Consider the following 18333-nt stretch of genomic DNA (forward strand, 5'->3'; position numbering starts at 1 on the left):
GCTGGAGAGAGAAAAAATACTGGGAAAATCAACAATCCCGCTTTTGATTTCGATGATCGAAACTGAAAGCTCATTTTGAGTCATCGCAATCGTGACACCACTAATAATTATGAGTATCAATATCAGTACACTGAGGAGACTTCAGCCTACAATGACATTTAATTTCAAGTAAACAATGTTTCAGCGGTGTTGTAGTTTTCTAATTCATCAGAATTACAGATAATCGGATTACAGATTGATGGCAGAAATTTGTTTCACACTCTCTCTCTCTGTTTAAATTAAAAACTACATAATTGGCATGACAGCTAATGATGCATTTAGCAAAGGAAATGTAAAGGATCAAAGAGAAAAAATAAATTTAAACTCTCTAAACTCTGACAGCAGCTGAACCCTCTGTCTCTTTTTCACACTTTTCTACTTCGTCTTTCCATCACCCCACTCCGTTTAATCTGTCTGGAAAGTGTTCTGCTTACAGCTATTCATCATTTCAATGTGTGCGAGGAAGAAGGAGGACATTTTTTTTTTTTAAAAGTTTTTAAAAAGACTGAATGAATGAAAAGAGGAATCTCTCTGGTCTGAGTGATCCAACAATGAGCAAGCACGAAGGGAAGAGCAAGACAAAAGAGGACAAAAAGGGAAAGTAACACAGAGACTAAGTGGACCAGCGGGAGCGAGAGACATACTGAAAGAACACAAAGTAAAGAGAGAGAGAGAGAGAGAGAGGGGGCAAGTGGGGGCCAGAGGAAAATAAAGAGTGAGGGATCAAAGAATAGAAAGAAAGCTGAGTAGCAACATGAGACCACTGGAATTTAGACAAAACCATTTTTTACTGGAAAATCTGTCTGAGAGTTCACACTAACACACACACACACACACACACACACACTTTATTCTCTAGATCAATCAACAGAAAAGCAATCGGCAACCTCTTTTTAAAATCAATTAATTGTTTGTTTTGGACATTTCTAACATTTTTGGAAACGACTAATCAAATCAGCTGTGGGGCGGCTGTGGCTCAGGGTCTTGTTATCGGAAGGTCGCTGGTTCGACTCCCCTGGTCTGCATGTCAAAGTGTCCTTGGGCAAGATACTGAACCCCAAAACTGCTCCTGATGTGCTGGTCGGCACCTTGCATGGCCGTCAGTGCATGTATGAATTACTGTAAGTCGCTTCGGACCAAAGCGTCTGCTAAATGCCTTAAATGTACATCAATAATCAGCAGATTAATCTATAATGAAAACAGTCATTTAATACAGCTCCGACTTTATATTGTGATTTTGTAACGTCAATATTATGCTCATAGCGTCAGGTAACGTCTAAACTTAATTACTTAACTAACAAAATGCACCTAAAAAGGCTAAATGTAGGGATTATATATGTATTCACTGGATTGTGGTGTCGGTTTCACAGATTTTGACACTAACTGAGATGAAACAAACTCAGCTCAGTGGCTCATTATCACACTCACAGACTGCTTGTCCATGTTCCATGTTCACGTATAAAAATGTCGATATTTGGTGCCCGCATATCGATAATCGAATCTCAAGAGGAATTATCAGGATAGATTGACGTATCAGATATTTTGTCCCTCCTTACGGACAACTTTAAAAATAGACAAAATCTAAAATCATCATTTGATGTCAAATCAGCAACTCTCTCTCTCTCTGTGTATGTGTGTGTGTGTGTGTGTGTGTGTTTGTTGTGGTGCTGGGTTTATCTCAGCCACGCCACGAAGACACGGGATGGCAAACACATACACACACAATCCATCAGCTTCATATTACACACAAACTTGAAAGCAGTGATACACCTGTCTCAAAGATATCTCTCTCTCACACACACACACGCACACACACACACACACCAAACTGAAACAGCTTTTCCACCTGGGGAAGGAGAGATATACAAATCCAGCTGTTGTTCAAAGCAATGAGCTGTGTTCCACTCACTGGCTGGATAAAAGACGCAGCTCTTCTGGTCTGAAAAGTGAAAAGTGAACCCAAGTGGAAATGCTTTAAATCTGCATCCTTTCTGATGACCAGCAGGAGTCGAATCTACTGGTTTCAGAAAGAAGTCTGATTGTAGGTAATAGAGTTAGACCTAGTCTTAGTCTGCATGATTATCGGGGACGGTATTGAGCATTTTTCAAATTTTGTCATTGGTGTTTTTTGTGTGACTGCCAATAAAATGAATAAATGAAAAAATGCAGTACTTTGGCTCTGATGCAGCATCCTGGTCACCACTCTGTGGTCTCAGTGTATCAACACCATCTGATGTCACAAGTAATAGCAGATCAGCACTGAATAATCTGAATTAGCAAAGTAACTAATAACTAAAGTTATCAAATAAAAAGTAGCAGAACATGAAACTGTTGAAGCAAATTACCTCAAAATTGTAAATAAGTACAGTACTTGGGTAAATTGCAGTTGGTTACATTCCAGCACTGGTTATTCTCGACTTTGAGACAAAGATTTTTATTTTTCCTCGACCCCTAGTAGGTAAGCTTATGAGGAAATGAGCTAACTTCTCACTTCTGTCTTCCAGGACATGTGGACCAGCGCCAAGACCGTGTGCTGGAAAACGCTGGAATATGGAATATGTCATTTCAGAGTCATTGGGAATCACGAGGATGTGCCGTTTCTGCCTCAATGTGAAGAAGTATCTTGAGTTTTTTAGTTTAAAAAAAACAAAAAAAAAAACAGTGGATCATACCGTATCACACATTCCTTTTGTGTGGCAATATTCAAAACACTCACAGAGGCGTCCAGAGCTCACACACACGCACACACAATGATGCAGTACATAAAAAATGCATGGTGAGCCCGCAGAGGCCCAGTTCTCAGGAGCACCGTAAACTCCCCCACCCTTAAAGACACACTCACACTCACTCAGGTGTGCCGGTGGGTGGAGGGGGTTCTTTCTCCGTCCCTGATCTACCAGCTGTCAGACTCCGCCCTGCCGCACCCCCATTACTATGGAAACCCCATAAATAATGGAGGCTGCAGTGCATGCTGGGAGCCATCAGGCCAGAAAGGCAGAATCCCATTACAGCTGACTTACATAATGTGAAACACTCTGGTTTCCCTCAGTGAACCACAGCACTGATGAGCTGCTGCATGCTTCCTCTGAAACGTCTTTAGTGTATGAATGATCTAATGAACAGCATGTCTGCAGGGTGACCTGAACCAGAGACAGAGACTGAGAGCATGAGTCCTAAAAGTCCCTGCTGCTAGAGGAGCGTTTCTCTGCTTAATGAACACTCTCAGCATGTTGGATTAAACAACACATTCAACAATCAGTAATTAACCGGCTGCTCTTTTGTGTCTTTTTCTCGATATCTCATCAAGACAAGAATTTCACATTAAAACATAGTGAGTGGGCCCCCCTAAAAACACAAATAACCCTTTTAAAAACATTTTTTCCAGTGTTTGCAGACATGAAACAATGTACAACCTGGGAATGAGTCTCAAAAATAAAGAAATATCTTTTTTAGAAAGTTTGCATGACCAATCGTCTTACTACACTACACTATATGCACTTAAAAAGGTCCAATATACAACATTCAGCCTCACCAGATGTCAAGAAACAACTATTTGTTATGTGAAGATTCAGTGGAGTACAGGCGACCTGTGCAGAGAGTGACGTCACACTCCCTCTCTGTGAATTATTATAATTATATCATTATTATCATTGAGCTTCTATGTTTTCTGTTTTGGAGCTGATCTGGCAATGCATGTATGTTAGTGCATGTTAGGCCCCTCCCTTCGGAAACGTTGCACTGCCCCATTTATGGACACAGAGAGAAGGGTTATGTGTGTTCTGACTTATGGGAAGGTTTGTTTTGGTTTAACATGCTGGTGCTGAACTGCGACCACTAGTTGTGCTCAATTTGGCATTTAGGACCTTGAACTAAAAATCAAATCTACAAGTTAAAGTTAGAATAGTTTAGAATAACAACTAAAGTCCACGTGTAAAGATGGAAATGACTCAGAATTACAGTCCTACCTGTTAATGTCGTATCCGGGTCGCTCCTCTCACAGAAAAGCAAAGAGGCAGCTTCAACCTGCAGCCTGCACACAAACAGAGAGACAGCTGTCATTAGACACTGCTGATCACCTGGTCACTTTTATCAAGGCTTGGAAAGGCTGACAGTATCTCCTGGGTTGTTAGATTTTAATGCCTCTTCATAAAATCACATTTTACAGTCCTGCAGTCGTCAGCATCACAAGAGAAGGACATGACGGCATGTAAATGTCGCTTTGAAACATGACTGAGACGATCACAGAGAGAATCTGAGTAAACAACATTTGGATTTTCCACGTAACTGAACATGGTGAGAATTCATCGACACACAATTAAGAATAAGCAGGAGCGACTGTGTTGGCCATGTTTGTGGAAGGGTGCAATAATTCACTAATCATTTACCGCGTTTTGTTGCGTCTGGTGCTGCACATACTTCAAAATCAGCCTGCTAAAAATCTTTCTGATAACAGAAATCCAAAGTCTGGCTCGCAGACAGCATGCAGTGATCTTTGGGATGAACTGGAACGGAGACCAAAATGAGAAGAAGGAAATATCTTCCTAACCTATTGTGGTGGTTTGGATGGCAAACTTTTAGGTCGGGTTTTACATTTCTATGAGTGGAAGGAAACTCATTCACAAAAATGTTTAAATATATTCACATGAGTGTGGACGGGGCTTCTCTCTGTGCTTTTTTCCCATCTTTCTGCCTTTCTTAGCAGATGGGGTCCACATGCCATCACACAAACAAACAGTCTGTCGTGTTATAAGTGAGGATGAAGCCGTTTGTGTGTCCACAGCGTGTTGGTGTCATCGGGGGCTCAGACGAGGATGAACAGATGATGGTTTGAAAGAGGAAGAGGGAGGTCAAACAGAAGGAGGGCAGGAGGTGAGAGCCAGCCCTGCAGCTGTCCACACATTCACACCTGATTGTGAGAGGACACACACACACACACGCACATGCCAACAGCCAGAAGGTTATGCACACGTAGCTGTAGATTATGGCTTATTAAGGTGTTGGTAAACTCTCATTACCATGGGCTAATGCGACATGTTGCCAGCTGTGTGTTCGTTGCTCTTTCACCTGTGCTACTCTCTCTCACACACACACACACACACACACACACACACACACACACACACACACACACACACACACACACACACACACACACACACACACACACACACACACACACACACACACACACAGACTCAGAGTGACATTTGGCACAGCGTTAGCCTTTGCTAATCATACATCCACTCACTAAGCTTCCAGTTCAGGTGAGCTGCAAGTTGCTCACACAGATCACTCATTATCTGATGGACTGATTTAGGTTCACTTTCAGCACTCAGTTCAGGCAACACAAGACATTCAGAGCTGCTGTATCCAGGTAAAGACAGGGTGCCGTTTTTCTATTACATCTGCCAGCCTGGCTCTACTCGGTTTGACTCGGTGTGGCAGGGATTTGCATATCCACGACAACTGGGCTACCTCCCTGAAGGTGAGTCTTGAACCAGTGATGCGCTTGTCTCGATCCGCACAGTACTATCGAAGAATGACCACGAACAAAGTGGCTCTGCTAATTCAGTTATAAACATGTTTCAAACAACATCAACATCATCATCTGAAAGTGAACACGATAAAACAGTAAAACACAGCAGATGTTTGAAAGAACAAACCGGACGAGAAAAACTCCAGAGATTCAGTTAGAAGCTACAAAAGTACTGAGAGCTGAACACACTGAACTCATCGAGGGGGGGTGGGTGCTTGCTTTGGGTTGGCTGCAGTCACGAGACGTCACCGCAGCCCGCTTGCAGGCAGGACGGGCGTAGTTTGGCCCTACTTCAATTTTAAGGCATTTTTGAGTAAAAAAGTCCAACATCCTCTGGTTTCAAGTTATCAAGTGTGAGGATTTGGTACTTCCACTCCACAACATTTTGAGGGTAAATATTTGTGTATACATTTTACTCAACTACATTTATCTGATGACTTGAATAACTAGTTACTTTGCAGTAGAAGTAGTAGAAGAACATTTTTAATTATTTATATGTATTTATATCATTGTATGGGCAATGGGATAAAATAAATAAACAAAATAAATAAATAAAATGTGGAATATTGGATCAGACCGACCAGGCAGATAATTGGTTGAACCAAAGTATACATGATATACATTATTTTTTACATTTTACTTGTAGTTTTGACACATATCCTTGATATGTGTATATCCTTATAACACTGCTCTTCTGTTAGTTTGTAATTAAAGATTGCACACAATAATTCATTTGGACAACAGTGACTTGTAGAACGATACCATGATAATATCATTTATTACAGCGTTAGACTCTGCTAACAAGTTATTAAGGATAGTATTTGATCATTACTCAGCACTAATCTACTGTCATTATTAACAGGTTTATTGTTCACTTTGAAACAGTTTGGCTGCCATACATGCAGCTTCATTGCTGTCAGTGGTAACGTCATTATTAGAGCAGACTGCGGAGGTTTAGCTCCAAATTAGCTTTGTCTGTTCAGTTCAAGGCTGAAGCATCAACAACCACAGCAGCCTGAAAATCCAACGTGTTGCTCTCTAAACCAGCTTTGTTTCCCCCCCCCTACCGGCTGCCTGTCTTATCTGTGAGGTGAAACACACACATACAATAAGTCAGACTACTTGTGCGTGTAATGTACTTGGCAGAGAAATGTGAAAGTAATTGTGTTTCATGGCTGCAAGCCTAATTATTCCTGCCGAGCATGCCGATTATCTGATGAATGCTGACAAGCAGCTGCCGGAGACGCACACATGAAAATATGTTGGAATCTTACTCAAAATCTAAAACTAAACATGAATGAAGCATCAGTAGACTTTAGAGAAATAAGCATTGAGCATAAGTTTAACCTAAAAATAATAACTTCAGTCATTCTCTCCTCCCCCCATGCTGACAGAAAGTCAAGGGGAAGTATCGTAGTCCACAAAACATTTCTGGAGCTTCACACTAAAACAGCGTAGCAGCATTCTCCAAAACAACTGCAGTAGCTGGGGACCTGCTTTAAAACTTCCCATGACTTTCCATCAACAGGAGATGATTTACATTTCTGGGTGGACTTATCCTTTAAGTTGAGGAAGGATATCAGTGTGAATCAGTGCTGCGACTAATGATAATTTACATTATGGATTAATATGATTGTTTGGTCTGTAAATAAATAAATAAATAAATAATAGGTCCCCGGAGCCCATGTTATGTCTTAACATTGCTTTTGTTTTTTGTCCGACAGTCCTGAACTAAATGATATTCAATTTTCAAAGAGGACCAAAAAAAAGACAGCAAATATTCACATTTGAGAAGCCAGACCAGGGAATTATTGGCCCTCCATTATTAAAAAAATGACTTACAATATTAATCGAATTATGAAACATTAATTTTCTGCTGATCCATTAATCCTTTGAGCTGTAGTTTGACTGCCAGGTCTTTGGAAAATACACCAAAACCGAGCTCTTTAGTATCAATATGGTTTATTTTGATGGTTTTTGACATTTTGAAAGAGAGAGAGAGAGAGTGCATGTAGAGGGCAAGCTGACGCGCTCGACTGGCCATATTTAAAATTTGGAGTGTGTTGGCGAGCGAGGGGGGTGTTGTTCTCGTCTCTGTTGAAACGGAGGTGAGAACACAGCATGAAACATCCCCCTGGGGAAGAGACAAGATGGGAGAGAGACAGAGAAAATGAGAGACAGATCTTGGCCTGAGAGCAATGAGGCTGAGAAGAAAATCAGGAAAGAGGCAACGAGGGAGAAGGACAAGTGGAGAAAAAGTAAGAAAAAATATAAAGCAATATAAAAGAGATGTCAAGAGATGGCAGCCATCACAACAAGGCATTTCAAGAAGCAACACAACACCACATGTTCATGCCCATCATGTTAACACTCTGAGCGATTAAAGGCATAACTTCTTTTTGTAGTCCGTGTTTGCCCCACATTCGGACATGATGCACATGAACACAACAGAGTCAGAAGAACGACTTCCCAACTTCAGAAACAGGACTGTCCGAAGAGCACGTGAATGCAGCATTCATCCAGTCAAACGAGGCGAGTACTCAGTCTGGTAATCATAGAGCGGGAAGTTTGTTTCCTTAAACTAAAAGTAAGACGGTTAGTGGTGGTGACGTTTAAGTCATGTGACCGTGATGTGGTCTGTTTATAGCCTAACATTAGCTTTTTACTGCTAGAGGTTTAACTTACACCTCGAAAATCAAAAAAGCGGTGTTTATCTGTGAAGATTATCTGGATGAACAAAACGTGTAAGTATCATAAACTTGTGTTTGACCGAGTGATTATTTTCTGCAAAAATCCAAAAACAAAATCCCATAGGCTTTCAGACCAGGGAACCAGGGCGATGCTAACTTTGGGGTTAGCCTACAAAAATATGTCATCGCTACATCACTGTATATACACAGGTTGTCATTTATGATCGTAGCAACATTAAATTCATAGTTTGGAGACTGGACATCTTGGGGACATCACAACAGACGTGTTACAAGGACGCCATCTTGGCTCCCTCTTTAACCTTTGTCAACCTTCTGTGATTTGAATATTGCAACTGACCATATTGTGAATTAGATCAAATTTGAATTCACTGAGCAGCCTCGTCAGTCACATTTACTTAAACCTTTTCAATATTAGACATTTATTAAATTACAAAAATTGTCAAGTCATCCTCAAATGTTGGATTTTGATCAGCCTCCTCTATTCCACACTGCTGATGTTTCTCTACACTGATGATGTTTTTCTCCTTTAATAACAAATCAAGTCGAGCACTATAAATAAAACTGCGTCCAGTCTGAATAGAAAAAGTTTCCGTCTGTTCAAAATTTGTGAGGTAGAGACTAAAAGTGAGAGGATCCTTCGGCAGGAATAGCAGAGAGAAGACAACATAATCGGTAAATGGAAGAAAGTGGAGGACAGTTAAAGAGAGACTTCCTCTGTTTGACAGTGAGAGAAATGAAGGGATATTTATAGATAACAGTATTATAGTTGCTTCACTGGTTACAGATAGGCTGGAGGAGAGGAGTGGACATGAGAGGAGGAGGTGAAGAAGAGGACGAGGAGGAGGAGGAAATCAGCCATGAAGACATGAGGGATAGAGAAGAAGGAAAGATTGAAGAGGGATGGAGATGAAAGGAGGAGGGACAGAGGGTTAAGGAGGAGGAGAGGAAAGGAGAGAAAGGTCATGAGGAGGAGGTAAGTAAGGAAAGATTCGTAAGGAGAGGAAGAAGGAAAGAGGAGGTTGGCAAAAGGAAAGAGAAAAGGAGATGAGGTTGAGGAGAGCGGGGTGAAGGGGAAGGACACGGAAAACAAAGACACAAAAACAGACTGCTCTAAGGAGAGAGAATTCAGTTTGCAGTCCTGAGTGGCTGTTTGATATCTGAGGAGATGATATCATGATGTTGGCATTTGAAAATTTCATGATAGGTCATTTCACTTGTGGAGCTGCCGCTCCCTCCAGCTGAGAAGAAAAATTAAATGTTCATGTTGAATATGTCACTGCAGACCCTGATCTACAATCATTCATTATTGTTTTCTTTAGTGATTAATCTGCTGATCGTTCGGTCCGTAAAATGTCGGAAAACATTACTCAGAGCCTGTGCATCATCTTCAAGTACTCTCGGTCCAGTTAACAGACAAAAAAACATCATATTTCATTTAAAATGGTGCTTGTGCACACCTTAAGATCAACAGGTGCGTAGGAGAAGACTGAAGGCCGACAAAATCAGGAAAAAGACACACTCACACTGTCCACTTCACTTGCAATTAAGTTTAATGACAACGATTCAGTACTGAGACCTGACCCTAGATAACCTGATGAAGGTCGAAGTACCGAAATGTTGTTGTCATTAAACTTAATTGCAGATGTAGTGGACGGTGTGCGGGAGTCTTTAACCTGATTTAAAATGTTATAAAATGACCTCAGAAAAGCAGAAACATGTGTATGTCGTGAATTAGATCAAATACTGTATGAACCCATTCACCTCGTCTGTGTGTGTTGTGCTGGTGGAGACAGGGTCATCTCATGTGTTCATCTCCCAGCAGACACACTCAACAGAAACAGTATGTTAATCATGTCATGATGTAATGCACACACACACAGACACACACACACCGTAGGGTGTGAATACAATACTTCAACACTGAAACATTCAGACTCTCACACACACACACAGTTGGTTGGTCAGAGGTGTGACACACAAACGTCTTCTATATACTCGACCTACTTTCACTCTGTAATTTGTAATTCATTTATCTCACTCACACACACTTGTGCGAGTGTTTGCTGCTTGTGTGTGTTTGAAGGTGTGTGCACGTGTCACTGGGACAGATTAAAAGTAAAGAAATGTGTGAGTGTGTGTGGGTGTTACTGAAAGGTGTGGCTGGTCCCAATGAGTGGGTGGTTCCTCCACCATATGGTCACTGGGCTCCACACACACACACACACACACACACACACACACACACACACACACACAATCACACACACACACACACATGATGTCAGCTCTCAAGAAGCTGGGATTTGGCCTTGAGTATCTTCAGTATCAGCACTCCTCACTGATACTTTCCTGTTCAGGTTCTCTGTGTGTTCGTCTGTTGTCAGGATTTTCAGACATGCAACTTCTCTAAAATGTTAAGATCATGATAACTAACTACTGAACGATACATTTGTCGATACCAATTTTATTAAATCCATTTTACCAAAAGATTACATTACATACAAGTGTTGAGCCCCGTCGCTGGGCATAACCTAGTATTTTTCCTGCATTGCCTCGAGTCTCGCACTATTAGATCTTAGCATAATAATAAGCATGCTGCTTATTGGCTCACTGGTGCTGATAAATCCTTAGATATTGAAATTTGTTATCGAGTGACAAGACATTTTTCGATATTCGCTTGTATCGAGGCAATTCCTTCGTTGTTATAAAAGTATCAAATTTTAATACCCAGCCCTACTTACAGAGCAATGACTTAAAAAAAAAAACGTGTTGGTCTGTTTGAATGATGGTCCATGAACAGCGATATCAGAACGTTAACGCTCGAAGTTACAAAGCAGCCCTCTGTGTTCATATGGAGACCAAGATGGCACATGCTATTACTTCAATACCACTTGAAGCTCTTCACAACACTTGCCATATTCACCTATTCATATGCACATTCATACACTGATGGCAGAGACTACCATGCAAGGTGGCGCCCTGCTCATCAGGACTGACACAGCGCTTCTACGCTCAGCCCTTCAAACACACTCACACACCGATGAACAGCCACCACAAGTGATTTAGGGTTCAGCATCTTACACAAGGGCACTTTGACCCTCCGTTTAGTAGACGACCTGATCTACCTGCTGAGCAACAGCCGCCCCAAAAGCACAAGCTGGTGACTTTCTGCAGGTCAAGCGAATCTGCAGTGCTTCTGACTGCAGCGAGTACATTCAGACAGATCAGTGCTGACAGAAAACAGATTAAATTACACCGATGTTATCCCTGAATGGAGCCCCACCTGTTAAAGCTTCTTCCTCCCCTGTCCTCTAAACAGACAGAGCTCTGACTCCTGAATGAAACGGAGCTGAAGCAAGAGGAATATTTCAGTCCCCTCTCCAGGTTTGATCATAATTACACCAACAATATTGGGACTATCTGTGTTATCCTGAACCATACTATTACCAGCTTAGAGATGCCTCATCTCCCATTCTTTCATTTGCCTTCACATCAATGAGGTGGATAAAATACTTAAAGAAGGAAAAAAATCAATGCAGGATCACAGTTTTCCTGTGGATTCAGCCAGTCAGCCTGTTTCATGGAGAGACGAGGAGAGTGCATGTAGTTTTGTGCTGTCTAGACGCCATGCTCAGCAGCTCCAGGAGCCTTCAGGCAGACAGACTATCCATTATTCAGCTGCTGGCAGGCTTCTGCCTGCTCAACAGCCAATATTACTATTTCTGTTGGTACCGTGTGTGAGCCGGTGTCAAAACTGCAAAGAAAAAATATCCATCTTCATGAGTTATTTAGTTTTAGTTTAATAAATTGAAATTAAGAAGGCAGTGAAGCCTGATCCTTCATCTCATCGGAGGGATTCCTGAGGTGCTCCCAGCTCTGCTCTTCATCACAACAGTCCAGGAGGATGCAACCAACATCGCTGACCACACAATAATCTGCCGGTTTAAGTGTGACATTTTGGGGAAATACACTTATTTCATCTCTTGCCAAAAGTTAGAGTAAAAGATGTATATCACTCTGTCACAATTAATTGCCCATTATTTTGATAATAGATTAAAATGCCAGTGGAGTCAAGGTGTTAGACAGAGTCAGGTTAGCGGCTTCCCCCTTTATTCATCTTCTCAGCATATCTTCTTAATTCTCTGCAAAAGAGCAAACAAACCTTTATCCCAAATTATCAAACTGTTCCTTTAGTTCGCACTCACGCTTGGCCCAGTTGCTCCGTACCGTGCCAAGGCACGACTGTCCCTCCTCCCCAGTCCCCCGCTGGCCTGCACTCACATTGGTCCGGCCACAGCCAGGCCTGAGCACAGTTACCTCTTGTACATACGTCATCATGTCGGTCGCAGCACAATGGAGAACAATACAGAGAACATGACTGGTCCTAGACGGCCCTCACATTCCTGGATTTCTTGACTGTGCAAGGAGGCGTAATATGCAGGATTATGATTGGGGCAGCAACTCACTCACATCCCAAGAGAGCTTGTTCCTTATCTTCTACGAGGTAACATGGCCTCAGAGTTTAACACGCTAAAAGCCTGATTAATCAACCAGGTAAAGAATCCCGTGGACACCAAACTGGACACACCATTCATGTTCTGCATGCATTGTGAGATGTTTGATGACAGCGTCTACCCCACATATGTAATCATCTCCTCCCTAATCTCCCTCTACCACAGCAAGAGGCTGTTTTCAGTGAAAGTGCTCTAAAAACTCACTGTAACTACCTGCCTGGCATTAAACAGACACCGTTGGAGACCAGCTGGTGAACATAGAGGAGCATTCAGAAGCTAAGGAGCCAGGTACTTCCCTCAGGAGTTGGTAGAGCGCATAAAGACCAACAAACAAGAAGAGCAAATATTGGACTTACATTCACCAGGTGGCGGGAACATAACTCGAAATGAATGACGGTTCTAGCCTGGACGTGTAAATAAACAACTGATTGGCAACCTGATTTTGCATTTTGTTTTTCTTTTCTTAACGCTAAATGTTTAAGTTTTCACAAAATAACTGAAACATAAGCAAAATGCTGCAATGGAAATAACTGATTTCATAAATCTCAAATAACTAAAATACGTGGAAATGAAGTGCATTGTATATTTCTCTGTGAGTGTGTGGTTGTCCCTGGCAGTAGGTAGCTCACACTGTAGGTCAGCAGGTCTAATTCACTTAGAGCCCAAACAAACTGTCTCAGGGTTAAAAATAACTTCAACGACAGGTGAGACAGAGCCCAAAGACAGGCCAAAACACACACACACACACACACACACACAACCAACACACACTGTCCTCTTTCTCCTGAAGTAGTCGAGCCCAAAGCCACAGGAGCCAAATGGGTCATTAACTCCTCCCAGCCTTCCTCTCTCTTCACCATGCTGTCGAGGTGTCAAGGCGACAACTGGGTGGCCTCATGCTCCACATGGGGCCATAAAACACTCCTTTAGCCACGCCCAGGTCTCCATGGCAACAGCTGTGCCGCCACTGCCCTTAAAACCATAACGCAGTCCACGGGTTCAACTCAACTCAAGCTGCACAGACTCATGCTACAGGATCGTGGGACGGACTGGAAGCAGCTCTGGACACAATCAAACTCAGATCTTATTCTGTTTGATTTACTGCACTTGTTCTGACGCTGCTCTTCACCCATCGCAGACCCTCCAGTGCACAAGCTTTCTTCAAACCAACACATACTTTTTATGTAGTCCTGAAAAATTGTGTCCTGGGTTTGAAAATTACACTAAATGTAACTAATTAAAGTAGAACGGAAGCAAGAAAATAAAAATATATACCTATACATCATTCTGTGTATACAAAATAGGGCTGGGCAATATATTGATATTATATCGTTACTGTGATATGAGACTATACATCTTCTTAGACTTTGGATACGGTTATACAGTATGGTGATATGTCATCCTGGTTTTAAAGGCTGCATTACAGCAAAGTGATGTAATTTGATCTTACCAGACTCTTCTACTTATTCCAATATTTGGCTTTAACTACTTAGTCATTATCTCCACATTACTAATGGGAACCAATCGAGAGCTGAAGTCACGCCCCTTCTGGACCCCTATGGGACCTTATTTTGGAAAAAATGTCATATAGTGAAGAGAGAGAGATAAAAAAAAATGTTTTTCCCTGTTTGAGATGTGCCATTAATCCCACATACGATGTTTGTCAATTTAAAAGATCATTTTTCAAGACAAGAAAGCCTCAGTTTTTGTCGTAAATAAAGTAAAATATCATCCAGTTTTGTGTGAAACCGACTCCATGAACTAAACACGTCACCAACACCAACATGGCTGCCAACTCAGACTTTCTTGACTTGCAATATTATCTTTTAAAAACGGGATACAGAATAAAAAAATTATTTATCTGGAGAACGAGCTGTGATCCTACCCTCTCACTGAAGTTACGAAGTGCAGAAACAAGTGACAGAGACACCAATCACCCTATTACATGTAGGGCTGCACAATAATCGCAAAATAACCGAAATCGCAATATAATACTAAGTGCAATATCCAAATCGCAAGAACTGCAATTATTTTATGAAAGGTAAAATGTGTCACAAAACATTGTTCTAATGAAATTTTGTTTTGCTGCAGAGATGCTCTGGTCTACAAAGCTTGTTCTCCAGATATAATAAAACATGTTTATTTGGCAGAGACCAGGAGAAATGCCACATCATCATGATTTTACTAGTTTTTCAATGAAAATTGTGATGTAAAATCTAATCATCCATGATAATCATGCATTATATCGCAATCGCAATATCTGTAAAAATAATCGCAATATCACTTTTTGACCATATCGTGCAGCCTTTACTACAAGACACTGTGCTATCAACATAATTCTGAAGCTGCTAATTTAAGGTGAAAAAGTTATATTATATTGCTTTAAAGTAGGGGCGCAAGTAATAATAATAATTTCCATTACTGATTAATCTGATTATGATGTTATGTGTACAAAATTTGAAACCAGAACTGGCACCCAGTAGAGTGCATACCTCCACCAATGCCTAACAGTCACTCATAGATACTAGCCACCTACATATGCCTGATATTTTTCATCAAGATCCATTCATTATTCCCTGAGAAACTGGCGCAAAATCATCAGTAATGTGGATATAATGAGGGGGTATCTCACTTTCTCAGCCTTTTAAACCAGGACAAGACAACACTTACAACATATCACCATATAACGATATCCAAAATGTAAAACGATGTAGTCTCATATCACGATAACGATATAATATTGATATACTGCCCAGACCTATGACTGATAAATGCACTGACATATTGTTTCAGGTCTAATGTAAGTGAAAATGAGGATTCAATGAGTTAACTTTCCATTTCCTACAAGACTAACCCACCAAAGATTGGATACAATTGATAAATACACTCCACACACATTTAACCTTCTTCTCCATTCAAATTCAGAGGTTTTCAACCTGAGCTGTGGGAACTCTAAAACATGACAGGCCAATAAAAATCACTGTCATTTAACCAACTGGAAATAATCCCCTCTCTCCACTATCAGCTCCCCTCATGCAGGTGTGAAGCTCAGGAGTAAAACAACATCGAGCACATGATGGGAAAAGAATAACACAGGGAGTCCAGCAATAACTGCATGTGTGTTTCATTCAGGAGCACCGACACTTTTAATCAGCTTCGCACACTTAATCCAGGAAACTGCTCGCTCAGATGACGAGGAAACTTTTTATAACGGGGAGCAAAGGGCAGCGTCAGCCCAACTCGGCCGGAGAGAGGCTGTACTTTATGCACAGAGAGACAAAGACACAAGTTTATTTAGAAGGGAACTGACTCTAAATACTGATAAAAAAAATGCCAAATGAGAAATAGAGCGCCCTTTTCTGTCCATCTGTAATCAATAACAAGCAGCAGATATACACTGTCGGACTCGCTTAAGACTTTCAAATGCCTCCAGAAATCTACTGGCACATAAATACGACTGAAGGATGGAGACGAGTGCACTGCTTTCTGCTGATCAGACAGATTACTGTGCATGTATCACAGAAAACTAGAAGTTTATAGCAATTAATGACACGGCAGGTGATGTGAATCTACAGTGAAGCACAATGACGTCCCTGTAAAGTCACCACTGAGTACTGCAGACGGCTTACAGTGACATTAAAGGGATATTGTGCAAATAATTTACAAAATATGTGTGGATTTCTGCTTCCTTAAGACTCACCCTTGATTACTTGTACACTTTAAATATATTACACCAGATTAGAGCTAAAATTAAAACTTAAAATCTGAATAATTTCAGGATATGAAGGAGTGAGAGGAGAGCAGGGGATCTGCCTGTTCTTGGGCACCGCATGGACTTTCTGATGAATCATGTCAGAGGTATCCTTTGAGGCAGATTTCTGGAAAACTGGCAGGATTTCTTTCTTCCATTCATTCATTCATTCATTCATTCATTCATTCATTCATTCATTCATTCATTCATTCGTGATACTCGCCCCTGACGTTCACCAGCAAAAACTCCCATGTTATCACAGCCTGCTGGTGCTGGTAAACTGGGAGGAAACCGGTGTAATAAAAAATAATAATCACACCATCCACCTCCGGCTGTTATAACCTCGTCGTGGCTGACTTCAGGTCCACTGTGTGAGGGCTAACCGGGCCTGCGTGGTCCGGGGTGTGAATACATGGATGAAGATAAAGGATAAAGAGAATAATAGTGTGATCCCAGACTACAGTAACCATTAACCCTTTCCTATTCTCAAGCAAACGAGCCCCTAATTCACAACGCACCGTGCCCGGCTGAGGAGGGAAGATGTGGGGCTAAATGTGAGGTGTGGGACTAAAGTCGAAAGGCTCACTCACCACCTGTCTTGGTTGCAAATGTAGATCCCAGAATGTTGGGTGATAATTTCCGACACCGGGACACACCGTCTCATGTATTCGGCAAACTCTGCTCTCCCCTCGGCTCGGCTCTGCTCCGCTCCGTCGCCCTGCTGGTCGGTTTTTTAACAGTAAACTTGCCGAACCCAGGCTATTGTTAGCCAGGCGCAGAGAAGCCTGCTGCACAGAAACACCCGCCCCCTAACGCGCCGCTCCGGACGTCTCATTGGTTCATTTCAGCATCGCCCGCCGCCGATTGGTTGGTGCGGACGTCCGCTCAAATCCTGGGGCGGGTCGCAGCCCGTCAGTAGAAGGCGAACGTTGGTGCGTTCAGTGATCACTGGGAAAAAGTCCGACATTCCAGGTCCCTTCAAGCCCTGGCTAAGGGCGTTGCTTTCACGTATGAGGTTGCCAGGAGATCACAAACCAGAAATAAGTAGGAATTTATAAAGAGTATAATTCATCAAGAGTACCTCACATAACGTGTGATGCATTTATGATATAAGAAAAAATGCTCAAAAACAAACTTTTGAGGATTGAAAACTAATGAAAACTAGCAATACTAATCTTATTACTATCACCACTACCACTACTACTACGAACTATTTAACTAAATAATAATAATAATAATAATAATAATAATAATAATAATAATAACAATAATAATAATAATAATATATTATTATAGTATGCCCCTGTAAAGCACTTAGTAACATTTGGCTTTGAAAAGCGTTATGTAAGTAAATTTTACTTACTAACTTTACTATATCAAAAATAAAAACAATCAATATACAAGATTATACAAGATTATATTCAAGATTAATCAATATTGGTTTTTCATGTGACATTACAGAAAAAATGCTTTTTTTTTGCTTTTTTTTATCAGAATCAAATGTGAGAAAATGGAACATCCTGCAGCTTTGTCTCACTGTGTTCAAGCAAACTAAAAGCACAATGTCTGACCAGGTCAAAACTACAAATGTCCATAATATGGCTATCCAAACAGTGCTATCGTCAGTGTCATCTTCATTTATAATTGCACCATCAACATAGGATTTATTTATTTTTGGGAGATTACCAGTTTGTTATTCTGTTTAGCATCTTCCATAGTCTAACATAAAAAGCAAAACATTTGATTGTTTAAACAAATGTTGAAAACTTCGAGCTCATTGTG

At 41.2% G+C, this 18333-nt stretch overlaps 1 protein-coding gene across 1 annotated transcript in view; it reads right to left on the bottom strand.

The window, feature by feature from the left end:
- The window catches only part of pak1 (p21 protein (Cdc42/Rac)-activated kinase 1), a 59719-nt gene extending 42411 nt beyond the window's left edge, over window positions 1-17308 (bottom strand). The window contains 2 exon segments of the mRNA XM_073493874.1: window positions 4005-4069; window positions 17142-17308. The gene's annotated coding sequence lies outside the window, so the exon portion shown is untranslated.
- Between the last annotated feature and the right edge of the window lie 1025 nt (window positions 17309-18333).

This window comes from Pagrus major, chromosome 2 (assembly GCF_040436345.1).
Source record: "Pagrus major chromosome 2, Pma_NU_1.0".
Taxonomy (NCBI): domain Eukaryota; kingdom Metazoa; phylum Chordata; class Actinopteri; order Spariformes; family Sparidae; genus Pagrus; species Pagrus major.